Source organism: Protopterus annectens, chromosome 8.part1 (assembly GCF_019279795.1).
Source record: "Protopterus annectens isolate FY-2018-M chromosome 8.part1, PAN1.0, whole genome shotgun sequence".
Classification (NCBI taxonomy): domain Eukaryota; kingdom Metazoa; phylum Chordata; order Ceratodontiformes; family Protopteridae; genus Protopterus; species Protopterus annectens.
In genome coordinates, this window is record NC_056742.1 from 278,677,147 (window position 1) to 278,692,488 (window position 15,342).

Sequence of the window (15,342 nt, forward strand, 5' to 3'; positions counted from 1 at the left end):
GTTGGTAAGGTGGTATGGGGGGCACAGCCCCCCTCCCACTTTGTAAGGTTTGAAAGTTTGTGTTTGTATAAGGCAGAGTGATTTTTTCCCCCCCCCCGGGAAAAAATTTGCTTAAGTGGCCATTTGGTATTTCAAAAGGTCGATATTTACGTATTGCTAAAGACTTGTTCAGTGAAATTGTCTTTGTCATTGTAATATAGACTCTAGCATAGCTATTTGCACTCTACATTTTTTAATGTAGTTCACTACTCTTTGTTTTCATGTATGAGACCATGCTTTCTGTAATGTCTTTAAAGGTGTTATTCCCACATTTTATGTACAACTGCTTTTTTGTTAAATGTCTACACTGTTTGGCAGGTTGAACTTTTATAAGGTTGTTTCTTGTCCTATCCATTTCAGCCTTTATTGAAAACCCTCAAACAAAAAAAAAAGAAACTCACTTCAATACCCCCTAAAACCTATTAAGTTAATACTAATGCACAAGGCTATGTACATCTTCAAATATTGATGTTTTACCCTCCTAATAGGAACACATGTCCCAAACTTGACAGCCACACTTACAGGCTTGAATTAACCTAAAAGAAAGGTTATCCGTGCTAAGACACGTTGTGCAGCCTACTAAGTGCTGCCTGGTTTTGTCTTATCTTTATAGCTCTCCCAGCTGGGAAAACACCTGAATGTTTTCAGACAATATTATCTCCTAGTCGAGTTCTCTTTATCAGATCATCTCCATGGAAATGAGGACCAGGTACAGAATTGCTGCTAAGCATACACTTATTTGCTAATAAAAAGCCTCATAATAATCTTTCATTTACTTGTTTTCTCTTAAAACGTATTAGTAGGTCAAGCTAAGGGCCTTAATCCAGTCATTCCTCCATGCAAGCAAGAGAAAGCACATTCATTTTTTCTTTTGTCATGCTCTTTTACATTGCAGTGCCTGTGTTTCTTAAAAAAAAAAAAAACAGGAGCATCTGTTTACAATAGTATCCACATTACACTTGAAAAAAAAAAGCTGAAAACTTTACTTTATAGCATGCAAAGAAAGTCATGCATTATAAAAAGATAGTACTATTAAGAAAAAAAAAATGTTTTACTTATCTTTCTCCCTCTTCTTCCCCTCCCCCAAGTATTTTTCCAAACAATCATACAAAGTAGGGCATATACTTTGGACTTTTTTGGACCTGTGGGGAACTCTAAAGGGGTCCCGTATTTCCAAATTTTCTTTTATCCTATTTCACAAATGTAATTGTCACTTTGTAATCCCACATTTGTCAGTTTCCAAATTACTGATTTTATTCCTGTTTATCTCGATCTCAAAAATCCTCTGCTTCATTTCCAGCGTACTTTCAATTCTTCTAGTCAGCTCTCATGCCCCCTTTCTTCTCTCCAGCATTTTCCATTGAAACATTGGAAATGGTTTCACTGGAGCAGTCTATCTCTCACTAAATGCAAGAAGCAGAATCTTCTGTTTCACAGCTCACTTTCTGTTGAACAAGCTTTTGTATTTCCTTCTTGGTGTGTAATTAAAAATGATTTTGTACCTCCAGTGAAAAATATTTTGGTGAAAAATATTTTGAAGATAGCGAAGTAATACTAAAAACCCAACAGATCATCAAAAATTTAAACAGTTGAGAAATGCTACCAAAAATTCTATACTTCTTGACAAAAAAATTTTTACTTTCACCTCCAGCAAACCCACCAGCACAAACCACAAAAGTTCTGGTCGGGTATTAATAGACTCCTACACCCAGGTCTACCCCCTGTTAGCACAAGCCTGTCATTAACTACCTTATTACCCTCATTTCATCTACAACCAGTTCCAACATCCCTCATTTGCACCCTTCTTCAAAAACTCAAACCATGCACCCCCTCAGCTGACCTTCTACCAGTTGAATATCTGCAAAAAGCAGCAAAGATCATACCCTATCCCATTTCCATCCTAATAAATAGAACAGTTACTGAATGAACTATCCCATCTATCTGTAAAATCTCCCACATCATCCATCTGCAGAAGGGTGGTAACTCTACTGAACTCTCAAACTTTCGCCCAATAGCCTTACTGTCTCCATTGGCAAAAATCATGGAAAAATGCATCCACCGACAACTACTCGACCACCTTCTGTCTGACTGTCGGCATGGTTTTAGGCCATTCCACAGCATCACCACTGCCCTCTTATCCTTTTATGACTGCATCAACAAAAATCATAATAACACTCTCTCTATCCTCTGCACTCTTTATTGACCTCTGAAAAGCCTTCAATATGGTTAACCATCAGCTACTTATGGATATATTTAAATCCCTCTCACTTGATACACAGGCATTACAGTGGTTCAAGTCCTACTTAGAAAACAGGCTGTGCTCTTGGATAATAATATATCCGAACACTTCCTGTTATCCTTGGTGTCCCTCAAGGCTCTATTTAAGCCCTCTCCTAGTCTCAATTTTTATTCATGATCTAAATGTACATATTCCTCAAGCTACCTGCATACAATATGCATATGATTCAACATTAATATGCTCCACTTTTTCCTTATTCTGAACTCCAGTCCCTCACCCAACAAGTATTTAACTTAGTTGAAAACAGCACTGCCTTCTCCTGAACCCCCCAAAAAACTAAATTGTTGCTCTTCTGTCCTACACTAAAGTCCTCACAAATAGACTTTACAGTTGTAATTGCATTGTCATATCTTCCGACCCAACCACCAAACTCTTCGGAGTAACAGTAGACCACAACCTTAACGTTGACACACAAATCAACACTACAGTAAAATCAGTTAACAGAAAGCTAGGCTCCCTTTACAGGATTAAACCCTTCCTTACTGCAATAGCTAGAACTACTATTGCCCACACCCAACTTATCTGTACCTTTCTCTATACCTCACCCATTTATACCAGTCTATCTAAAAACAACCTCAACAAACTGGCAACCTCCTATAATAACATTGCCAGATTTGCTACTGGCTCCCCTGTTAGAACCCACCATTGTCACAATCTAAAACCGCTTGGATGGCTAGAACTCCATAATCAACTTCTATTTCACCAACTTATTATCACCCACAAGACCCTTCATCATCTAGTAATACTCCAGTACTCGCTAGCCTTATCATCCCCTACAAAAATCTCCCAACCCTACACTGAGCAAATAAATTAATAGTATCCATACATAAATCCAACAACAAGGCTGGGGACTCACTGTTCTCCAACACTGTGGGGAAAACCTGGAACCTGCTTCCCAGTGAACTCTAATCTCTTTCCTCTACACTACTTTTCAAAAAGCAACATAAAGAATACCTTAAAACGCACTGGCTATGCCCATGCACCAACCAAGACCAATAATCTCCTTCTGTCATCTTCACTATATACTTATCTCACCATTGCTGCGCTATGTCCACCTATTTATTGACCTCGAAGATAAACTAAAGTCAGTACTAACTTAGTCTTTCTTAGAAACTACTACAGAGTTTGAACTTGATTAGCAAGCTCTGTACTGTACGAAAGTCTCTACCTTATTAATACTTGTCTCTATTTCCTTTTAAATAAATGTCAGTTATATAATTACTAAGTTACTATGTTAAAATTTTGCATTCTTGTCTTAAAAATGTACTGTACCTGATGTTTACTATTGTCTGTAGTGGAGCTTTTCTCCCCGGGCCTCTACTGAAAAGGGACATATATCCAGTTAGACTAGCCTGGTCAACAAATGTAAAATGAATAAAAGTACAGCAGTTTGTCTCATGCCCCCTTCTCAACATTCCATGAATAATGGAATAAGTTTACTCCTCTTCTGTCTGGTGTACAAGTAATCATTCTCCGCAAATACCCTGTCTACCACTTTTCGTACTTTGTCCTTCTGCCACAGTTTTGTCAGAATCTTCTCCTCCTGCTGGTAGAATTGCATTTTTACTATTAAAGGTCTAGGTTGATTTCTCATAGCCAGGTTTGGAGCATACATATGATGTGCTCTTTCAATTAATTTTTTCTGTGGAATATCAGTCCAGTTGCTTATTTGTACTTTCATAAAATTAATGCAGTCTGTTCCTTCCAGCTTCTCTGTTGCATCTGAAAATCTCTGGTTTCCCCTATGTACTCTGTCCTAAATTCTACGTTTTTGAAACGTCTCTTCTTGAGCAATCTCATTCAGCCAGCCTTTTCATTTTGACCTCTGATTTTTTGCAGTTTATCACCTCATCTGAATATCTGTTTAAAGCTTCCATTTTTCCAGCCTTTTGAGTTGATGTACTCCATCAGTGTTTGGTTTATTTTAACCAGGTCTGTGTGCAGTTATGCTTTCTTCTAGGTTACTGGAAGCCATATCTGGAGCTTGCACTGCTTTTTATTGAACAACTGCAGTACTTTTCTCCGTGTTTTTTCCCCTCACCTCTTGTAGCTGATTTTCCTTCAGGTCCTCTGTATTTCTTTTTTCCTGGCATCCAGGCAGTATACTTACCAGTCAGTTACTGAAATTTACCCAGAAACACAAATCCACTGGCCTTCTCTGCTGAGTTTCTGTTTTCAGATTGGGAGAGCTAGAATTAAGCAGTTAATCAATGTGCAGCCATCTTGGAAGTCATGCTGAGCTAGCTATTGAACCAGGCAAGCATTGGGTGGTTCATTTTGGGAGGAAATTTTTAGAGACGTGTCAAAAGCTTTTGACAGATCAAGGGACATGATGCTACTAAGTTCTCTCCTTTTCTGTTGGCTTTACCAAAGCTGTGTAGAAGATTTGTTTGCATGTTGCCCTTGTTTTGAGCTCTGAGCTCTGATCTGTTGCACTGTGCATTAGTACCACTTGGTTATATTTCACTTATAGCAGCATGATTTTTAATTGCCTTTGTCTGGGAAAGTTGCCATCTCTACTACATGGTCATGTATTGGTCTCTATGGACATGGTTTTGCAGTTTGCTGTGTCGCCTTCTGTTGCCTGCTTCCTCAACTAAGACAGTAGCCTTCAGTAGTCTAACCTTTCGCACACTATACATCTTGGTAAGCAGCCCAAAACTGTCGCAATCACTTAACCACAGATTTGATTTTGCTGAGGTTGCTAATCATTAATTACCTAAACCGCAATATCTCATTTGTACAAATTTTGGTCCCATAGTCAAACATGGTAGTGTATTAATAATGGGTGACTCTGAAGTTAGGCATGTTGATCTTGCGCTCACCAGGCTGTGTAGCAAAAGGATCATGGTCAGCTGACTCTCTGATGCTAGGATTTGGGGTCTGGCAAACACCCTTGGGTCCTTTACCCAAAGTATAAATATGATGCTATTGTCTTCCACACTGGAGAGAATGACTCCCCTTTGGGGTGATGCAGAGGAATAACAGCTGAGGTCTATATACATATACATACACATAAACATGCACATGTATATGTACATATATATATTTCACATCTCATCTCGAGGCTTCTGCATATTGGCCAAGCTGTTTTCTGTGCCCTTTTTAGACAAGTTCATTATTAAACATTCCAACTGGCAGACTCTCTAATCCAGTCTACATTGTGGTAGATCTGCACAGCGATAGGAGTCTGAACAATAAATTCTTATTTGTAGGACTTTTAACTCTTTTGTAATCTCGCAAAATGTTAAAACATTGTCCCAAAGAACTATTATTAAACTAAAGATGTAATGTAAACTAGTACACAGTTTTGTCATTTGTAAGACATTATATAAATTGTCAGCCAAGGATTTTATACAGCCTACATGTTTAATTTCATCTGGAAACTCCTCACTCCTCTGTATGTTGCCATATTAAAAGTTGGTCTGCCATTAGTTACTATAAACTGGGTTTCACTTTACCCACTTTGATAATGTCCACCAATTAAGTCTAGTAAGCCTTCCTTGATATCCTTTGGCTGAGTTCCAATTTCTTCAATGCTTTCTAAAGCATCACTAAATATTGTAACATAGGAGAAGTAAACTGTTTGCATTCTTTATGGACTTCTTAACCAGAGACATCACAACAATAGCCAGTTGATATGCTCTGTTAAGACCTTGCTGTTTAATGACCCCCAGAATAAAAAGCTCCGGAGAAAGCCACCTTAAATTTCTTTTGAGCTTAGTTTGTAACTCATTTTTAAACCCTATGTACAGAGCAACTCCAAAATAAGGAGCCAGTCGCTTAACAGCCTGGTCTGTCTGTCTCTAACATACTAGAGACTGTTGGGAAAATTCCTTTCCAGTCTTTGTTGTGTGTAAAAGATACTTTGGCATTGCCAGCCAAAAAATTCTAAGTCTTCTGGATCACATTCCCAACCTGGGAGGGAGAATAAACTAATTCCAAGTTTCCTTATCTATTCTAATATTCAGTGTTTGAGAATGTGGAAAAGAGCACTTGTCAGGAACATGGTGTAAATCTGATTTTTAAGGATTTTATAAATCTTATTTATTTGCCCTTTCTGTAAAATCCCCCTTTCCCTATTTTAATCCAAGAAGCAGGTAGACCACCACCACGAACGATGTAACAGCTTTATTACATAAAATCCAAGGAAAAAAGTAAGCGCTTTTGCGTGCTGCCAATGCACTTTCCCTATTTTAATAATGTTCATTTTATTAATTCCAGGCAACTGTGCAAACCCTTTCAACATATGTATAGGGTTTGTACCTTTTTAATCAGGACTTTGTATAGGTTGTGTTCCTGTTCATAAATTCCAAACGGTTAAACTCCTCCCATGTCATAGTATTTCTTCCTAATATTAACTGACTCAGTGTTTTTTAACTGTGGGTTACTTTTTAATGCTGCTTTATCCCTGACTAAGAAATGTGAGCACTGGATAGTATTCTGTAGGAATCCACTCCATTTCCAGCTGTCTAAAGTCACCTCATTTAATAGCAGACTCAGACTGCAGGACCTCCCTCACTGTTTTGAAGTGGGATATATTCAAGTTTGATGCAGCCCTTTGCAAGCATTCATAAGTGTTTACCACCTGTTGATGGCAAAATCCCCCATCTAAAAGTACAGTTATTTGTGATAAAGACCAAAATGTTACAAATGTATAGCTTTCAAATATTTGTTGGTCTGGAAAGCCCAGTCATTCTATACTTGTAGAGGGAGTAAGAACAATAGCAGCTGTTCTATCTGCTGCCTGCCTAAATAAACTTGAAGCTGCGATTGCAATCATTTTAAGAATTTATCAGTAAAAATTCCGGGGAGGCCTTGAGCCTGATAAAGCAATAGCAGGGAGACTATACCATCTGATTGAATTCTGAACTCTTGAATCCTGTGTAAACATGACATTTACCAGTCTTTCATTTCCATTTTTCCCTCTACATGAATTGCTAATTGTTAGCCTCTATTGAGGTAGCAAACATTCTGAATGTTTCCATCTCAAGCTCACCAATGAATGGAGCTGTGGACAGCAGCACAGATTGTCCCTGGTGCCCTATGGGGGATGAGTTGTAAAGACCGACCACTTTGGGCATCTACTGTTGTGCACAGTATCTTCAGGATAGAACACTGATCGCAGACTGCACACTGTGGCAGGGCTAGCCACTAGACCACATAAAATATGTCTCTAGGTGATTTGGTCATGTTGACTGTCTCCAGATGGGTATGGGTATTTGCCGGTGATAAGTGGGTTGAGGACCTGGCCTACCCCAACCCACGCCAGGGATCCATGCTAACAGTGGGAGAGGTGTATGAGGGGTGTATGTGTCCCTGTTGGCCAGTGAGTGCCTTCCATAAAGCTCAACAGCCCTGGGTCAATAAGCTACTGGCCAGCTGGTGTCCTGTTGCCCAGCCTGGGTTACCTCGGATGCGTCTGAGAGAAAGCATTTGCCAAATATGAACTAAGAATTGGTACACTCAAAGTATGTTCACTGACAGGACGGAGCTCGGAAGTGGATGACATTATGGTACAGAGGAGGCTGGACATCCTATGTATCCAGGAGAAGATGGAAGAGTAGTGCAGCAAAGCCACTTGGCTTGGGATCCACAGTTTCCTACTCGGGAAGAGGTCAGACTAGAAATGGTGTGGGAATTGTGTTGAGAGAGGCTCCAGAAAGCATTGTGGGATGTCAGAATTCATGACACTCATGGCAATCAAACTCCAGTCTAATGATAGGACAGTTTTCGTAATCTCAGGCTGTGTCCTACATCAGAGTTGTGATGGTGAAGAGCAGAGTACATTCAGATAGCAGTTGTAGGACCTATTAAATAAAGCAAGACAACAGGAGTTGGTGTTTGATAATAGGCGACCTAAATGCACATATCAAGGCAGATGGAACAGGATATCAGGACTACCAAGCCTCACATGGGTGGGGTAATAGGAATAAGGGAGAGGCTATTCTGGACTTCTGTCTGGCAAATGGATTGATAATAGCCAACACATGGTTTAGAAAAGGGCGGCCACAAGATTACATGCAACATTGGCCAACCTGCAACTCTGGACTTCCTCCTAATAAGGAAAGGGTACTGGTGTATAATCCATGATTGCAAAGTCATCCCCAGTGGAAACAATTGGTCTGCAGCATAAACCACTGGTTGCCGACCAGATGACTGCTTGTAGCAGATTGTGGCAGAGACCAAGCTGAAGACCTGGAAGTTGATTGGAAAGAAAGCACAGCAGTTCAATGAATTACTTGGGGCTCTAGCACCTCACGAAGAGGAGGAAGTAGGAGGAGGTGCTGTTTTAAGGTGCTGCCATTCTTCATGCGTCAAGACCACAGAACAGATGTGTGGCTGAGCAAGGTATGGAAATAAGGTACATAATGAAAGTTGGTGATGGAATGCAGAAGTCCACGAAGTCATCAGAAGAAAAGCGGAGTGCAGGAAAAAGTGGGATATAGAAAAGACCAGGCTGGGAAGGAATACTGGTTGGCTAACAATGAGGCTAAGAAAGGAGTTGCAGTACCAACGAATAGGACATCAGAGGCAGTCTACCAGCTTCTGGAAAGTGACTGTTTTTTTTTTTTTTTTGTGCCACTTACTATCAACTTGCAAGTCCAAGTCAGGGATAGAAAAAAGATAGTCAGGCACCCTTCAGAAGGGATGCCAGTAACAACCTGCTCACCAGTCCACAGGACATAAATGTCCAATGGAAAGAGTACTTCTGCATCTTCTGAATTAAGAAAATGTCACAGAAGCTGTACTACCGCAGACACAGCCTGCGATGAGATAAGAGGAGCCCACCCTAGAACAGCACTAAGGAAAATATAATTGGGGAAGGCAGTAGGCTCAGATGAGATCATAGCAGATATGATGAAAATGCTGAGCAAGGTAGGGAACAAATGGCTCCTGAGGGTACTCGTAGCAGTGTGGAGAGAAAGGTGTATCCCAGATGACTGGAGAATAAGCATACTTGTGCTAGTGTACAAGATCAAAGGGGATATCCACAGCTGTGGGCAGTACAGAGGTATCAAACTCTTGTTGCATTGCGTGAAAGTTCTGGAGAGGGTGGTCAATTTAAATGGATACATGGAGTAGTAGAAAGTAAGACAAGGAAATGAACAGTTCAGATTCAGATCTGGATGCAGCACAACTGACCTAATGTTTGCAGTGAGACATAGTTGAGACGAAGCTAGCGATGAGTTCAGTTGGGTGTTCCTAGACTCTCAGAGAGTATAGCAAGGTCCTAAGCAATCCAATTTGGGCAGTTCTATAATGGTTCAAAGTCCTAGAGATATTGGCAGAACTGGTGCAGGTTATGTACAAGGACTCTGACTCTACCACGAACAGTGTTCAGTCTCTCACACAGGGTTTCCCAGTGGGAGGGAGTGTGTATCAGAGTTCAGCTCTGAGCCCACTGCTGTTCATAATGGTGATGGATTACATTAGCAAACAGGTCGGATGGGAAAGATCAACAAAGTATGCAGATAATGTGACATTACAGGCAGACTGAGCAAGAACGTCAACAAAGGATAGGAGAATGGAATAAAAAAACTGAAGGCAGATAGGATGAAACTAAGTAAGGTAAGACAGTGGTAATGGCAACAAATGGGGAAATCAGAAGCAGCTGGGAACTGAGATAAGAAGATAATGGAACGGCTTCAGGTATCGGGGGGGGGGTGGTTGAGAAGGAAAGTGTGAATGAAAAGGCCAGTGTTAGAATCGGAGGGGCTACAGCCAACTGGCATTGAGTGTTAGGTGTAGAGTATGATAGAAGAATGCCAGATGCTGAAAAGTAAGGTGCACAAAACAGTGGTGAGACCAGTACTACTGGAGCGGTAGAAAAATTTGTTCAGAAAAGGCAAAGCAGATGAGGAAACTAGAGGTGATGAAAATGAAGTGCCTGAGACTAGTAGTATGATGCTTACTAATGATGCTTACTATGGAGAGAGTAAGAAATCTGCACATAAGAGCAGAAATCAAAGCCACTCCAATTGCAGAAAAGATCAAAGAGATTATGTTTTGGGCATATTACAGAAAACAGAAGAACATCTTGTGAAGATTTGGGACAGACAGAAGGCAAGCAAGAGGAAATGAGGGTGTCCAGCAAAGAGGTGGATGGATTGTGTGATATCTGCGATAGTCCAGCACAGGTGTCGAAAGCAGGAGTGTGGCACTGAATTGAGAGATAGTGACATGACACCCCAACCCCATGTAGAAAATGGGCGGGGATTTTATTGACCATCCCTGTCAAGGAAAGGGAATTCTGTCTTAAGATGTCTGAAGGGGAATAATTAATTTAATTAGTCTTGTGTATGCTTAGTATCCTTGAATTCGGGAAGATTTTCAGGTTATAAAATAGGCCTAGGGCAGATCCTTCTTGAGCATACAACGTCTTGTATTCCTTACCTCCTATCCTGAGCACAAATATTAAAACTCTCAATTTCTGTACTAGAGGTTCAAGATACAAGGCAAAGCGTAATTGGGATAGTGGGGACCCCTGCCTTGTCCCTCTAGACAAAGGAAGAAGGGCAGAGAGCCTGGTACCTATTTTAATCCATGACAAGGATCATTCTTATCTTAATGTTGTAAATGGTAGTGGAAATGCCATATTCTAAATGCGTAGGTGTGGAAGTCCCATCTCAGCCCACCCTATCAAATGCTTTCTTTGCATCTAGGCTAGTGAAGAGAAAGTGGGGGTTATCTTTGTCAGCTTGCTGCATCATAAGATATGTTCTATTTAAATTATCAACAGTGGTACATCCTGGTACAAATCTGTTTGTTTGATCCCAGTTCATCAATGAAGTTAGGTTGTTCTCTAGCTCGGATGAAATGCTAGACATAATGTATAGTTATGCTTAAAGACTTGTATTGGTCTGGGCAAAACTACCAATGAAGGGGCCTTCCCTAGGTTTGAATGTGAAACTGCTAGATGCCATATGAAATGGGGGTCTTCACTGCTTAATGTTCACCAGTTTGGTAAAATAACTAATTTGCTAGGGGCATGTTTATATACCTCATGTAGAAGGCCATTGATTCATAGTGCCTTCACATTGGGAACCTTTAATATACCTTCCACCACCTGTCTTGTTATAGGCACTTAAGTTGTAATTGACAGGAATTGTAATTGAGGTAAAAAAAATCATATGCTCCTGATGTTCTATGTTCCAAATTCCCCCTTAATATAAATGTGCATAGTACTGTATAAATAAAGAGCCCAAAAGGTGAGGAAATTGCTTCCCCTGTGTCAGAGGGGATAATTTTAGGTATCGCTTGTTAAAAGGTCTGCACCTGCAGTAGCAGTGTCAGTTACTTATGTAACTGGGTTTCTTGAAAATCCTCTCATTTTAAGTCCGTTTAGCTCTACTCTGTATCTCCTGATCCTGCTCTTTGAGCCAGACTTAGTCGCTTAAGTAATTAGAGTGGGGTAGTGTATCGGCAATGTAGGTCCAGAGAAAATCTCTTGGGGAAGCCTTCATGTGTTCCCTTTAACCACATCACAGTGTTGCAGCGTCAGTTGAAAAACCTAACCATTGTTGTACCCAATCACCAAAATATTTTTAAAAATGGGCCATTTACAATAATGTGTTCAAATATCTCTGTAGGTTTCCCTTTCAAACTGCAGTATTCAGGGGAATTGATCTGATATTAAAATGAATCCATAAGTCAACCTTTTGACAAAGTATGATTCTTGACTTGACAAGTGTTTAAGAAAATGAAGTACCTTGGGGAATAACATGTAATCTGAGAAGTCTATGCTGGGAATGTAGATCTGCCATATCCATTAAGTTAACATATTTCATCACTACTCTTCCTAGTGATGGAATAAAAACTGTTTACGGCCCCAAGTGTACTTCCTCTAGGGTGCATACAATGCTTCAGTTCCCTGCTCCGAATATTACTCTCTTGAAATACTTCCCATTCCCTTACTATTGTCATGAGAACAAAAAGTGAAGAACTTGGGGAAACGTACACTGAGTGACCATACTACCATAAATTTTGCCCATCTGCTGTATACCTTCCCTCTGGATCATGTATATAAACAAGCCAAAAGATACCCTTTCCTTTCTGTGAGTAAGCGGCTTGAGAGCCTTTACACAAATAACCCTCCAGTTTTAAATACCTCTTTGTTACTGAGTTGGGTTTACTGAAAACATACAAAACACAGTTTAACCTGTTTAATATGGGATGGGTGAAAATTCTTGTCTCTTTAACAGGATTAGTGATGCCATTAACATTCTGAAGTGCTGTAGGCTTCCATGGCACTGGTCAAAAGTCATCCAACATTTAATTGCATTACTTAATGCACGCATGTTTCTTAAATTAATGCTAAACTTATATAAATTTATAATCCACCTTTTTTGTGAATATTTAATATTGTAATGGTAGAGTCCAAATGGAGAGCTGAATACAGCAAGGAAAGGATAGTATTGCTGGAACTGAATTCATCCTCGAGTCCTGGTGAGTACCTTAATGTGGTGGACCCTATATCATAAAATCTCACCAAAATGGTACTGATATAGACTGCATTTTGTATCTCACAGGGAAAGTTAAGGTTAAAAAAAGACAGCTAGGTGTACAGGTTCCAGGATAAGTGCCCAATTGTGGTGAACAAACTGGTGCCAGGTTTGGGAAAAAGGATGCAAGCATTACTACAACAAGGTTAGGCCAGGCTTGGGGGGAAGATGGACTCCCCACTCCCTGCGGTAAAAAGAAGTAGCCATCCACAAACCTTTATGGCTGTTTTGGTCTTAGGTTTTGAGATGACATGAACTATTAATGATAAGGAAGAATGTATATATTGTTACTATTAAGCAAAAAGCCCAGAATTTCCAGATATTGGATATCTTGATTGAGAGAAATTAGAAGAAAGAAATACTTGCACAAGACCAATATACATAACCCTGTATGAATTACGTGAGGAGGCAATTCTGGGCACATTACAGGCACTGAGAAGAGTGCATCAAAGACTGAAACAGTACTAATTTCCTGAGCTCTAATTGTTCCCTGACTTAGGAATGGGGTCCATTCCCATCATGTTATTAGAAACCCAAAATACTTGAAGAAATTAAACGTGGTCTAACATTTCAAAACCATAAATTCTACAGCATTTTACTCTAAACAAACATTTCACCAGAAAATAAAAAAAAAAATACAACTATTTACAAAACAGTCCAAACTTCCAATGAGGAGGAAATTTCCTTCTATTGGGCTGGTCAGATTAGATGAAGCATACTTTTTTCCATATAAACTGTAGGGAAACTTATCCGAAATACCATCAAACCATCCATATTTAAAATTGAAATCCATTAAATTGTAATCCTCCCTGTCCACACTTTACAGTAGGTTACACTTGCCATATTGTGATTTCATTCCACATTAATCACAAGATCAATGGATCCTTTAGTGGCTGTATCATTCTCCTCCACTATATCTACTAGTCTGTTAAACAAATGCTTTGTATTAACTGGCATGGCTTTCTTTTGCCCTTTGTACAAGGCAAGTTTTAAACTCTGGAAAAGGTTCCAAAGGTCTGTGCATGGGCACCTCAGATTGATTGACTGTCCATTTACACAAGGACTGAACAAAGAATGCAAGAAGTTTCTGCAGAAGATGAGGTCTTTAACTTGATCTGTAGAACCAAATGTGCATGACCCACCTGGCAGGCACTAGCTGTATAGCAGTCTGCATCTCCATTTTTTCACAAGCCATAACTGCAGGTCTAAAGGCCGTTCTACATATTAGTGTTTCAGTGGAGTAATCAGTTATCCACCCAAATTATGCTTCCTGTAATTTGCTTCCATTACAGGATTGGTTCCTGCTCTTCCACATGGCAGACAAAATGCTTTCTGTTAGTTGATATGTAGCAAAGCATATCAGAAATGGATGGAGAAATTGCTTGTCTTGTCTCTGGCTGGAATAACCAGTGCACTCAATCGATACTGATCTCTTTCTTGCACAGGAATATCCAGCCATTTGGAGAGCTTATCCCTAGTGAAGGCAATACAATCCTTCTCCTCCATCCTCTCTGGAGCCCCCCTTAGCCAAATATTTTTACAGTTACACCGGTCCTCCAAATCCCCAAGCTTTGCTCCAGTATACTCCAGTCTGGCTTTGGCACACTCTTAATTGCCGTTTCATTTGAGCAGTCTGAATTATTCTGCTGATGGTTGGAATGATCAGAAAGGGCTTGCTCAATATCTTGCATCTTTGTATGCATTCTGGCCATGTTTATAAGGAGGGTGGCTACTCTCTTGAATTTCCATCATAATCATTAAATCAAACTACGTGTCTAAACTGCCCGGAATCGCATTGTCAGAGCTGAGTGTACAATCCTTGCTGGGTCTGGCCATGCTGCTGAGACTAACAAGATCACTCAACTTTTTCTCCTCCTTTTTTGATACAACTATTAGGGGCTTGCATTATTTCATGAAGCAAGCATAAGTAAAAATCTAAGACTGTGCAATAAATTTATGTAAATTTAAAGTGGGGGAGAGATGTAGCTGACTCGTGTCCTAATGCCTGACAACCCTTTCCTGAAATATACGATTTGTATGCCTTTATGATGCTTGAACGTGTTTAAAGAAACTTGGCTTCATTATTGTAATAACACTTGCTCTATAATGCAGTACAGCACCTATCATTCTTTCAGACCATCTGGTGATTGGAGGACGAATGCCTGTTTTTGGCTCGCATATTAACTTGCACCAAATACCTCAAGATGGATTTGCACTTTTTTTAAAACACTTTTTATTAGCCTTATAAACCAAGTAATCTACCATGCAACCAAGAAATCATGTCACTAAATGCTGTACATACCAAATAAAAATATACAACCCCCCCCCCCCACAAAAATGGGTACTAAACTGTGTTCTTACAGTTTGACAGCCCTCATTTTTAAAACGGTTAACAGATGTCTTCTTTTAAACCTATAGATATCCCAGAATTTTAATTTCCATTGCCACAGCTTCCTATATTCAGTCATGTTTTCCTAGTTTCCACTCCTTACTAGATAA

General features: G+C 39.8%; 1 protein-coding gene across 1 annotated transcript in view; it reads left to right on the plus strand.

The window, feature by feature from the left end:
- Nucleotides 1-15,342, plus strand: part of FAAP24 (FA core complex associated protein 24) — a gene marked incomplete at its 5' end in the record, with an annotated part of 187,474 nt that overhangs the window by 19,908 nt on the left and 152,224 nt on the right.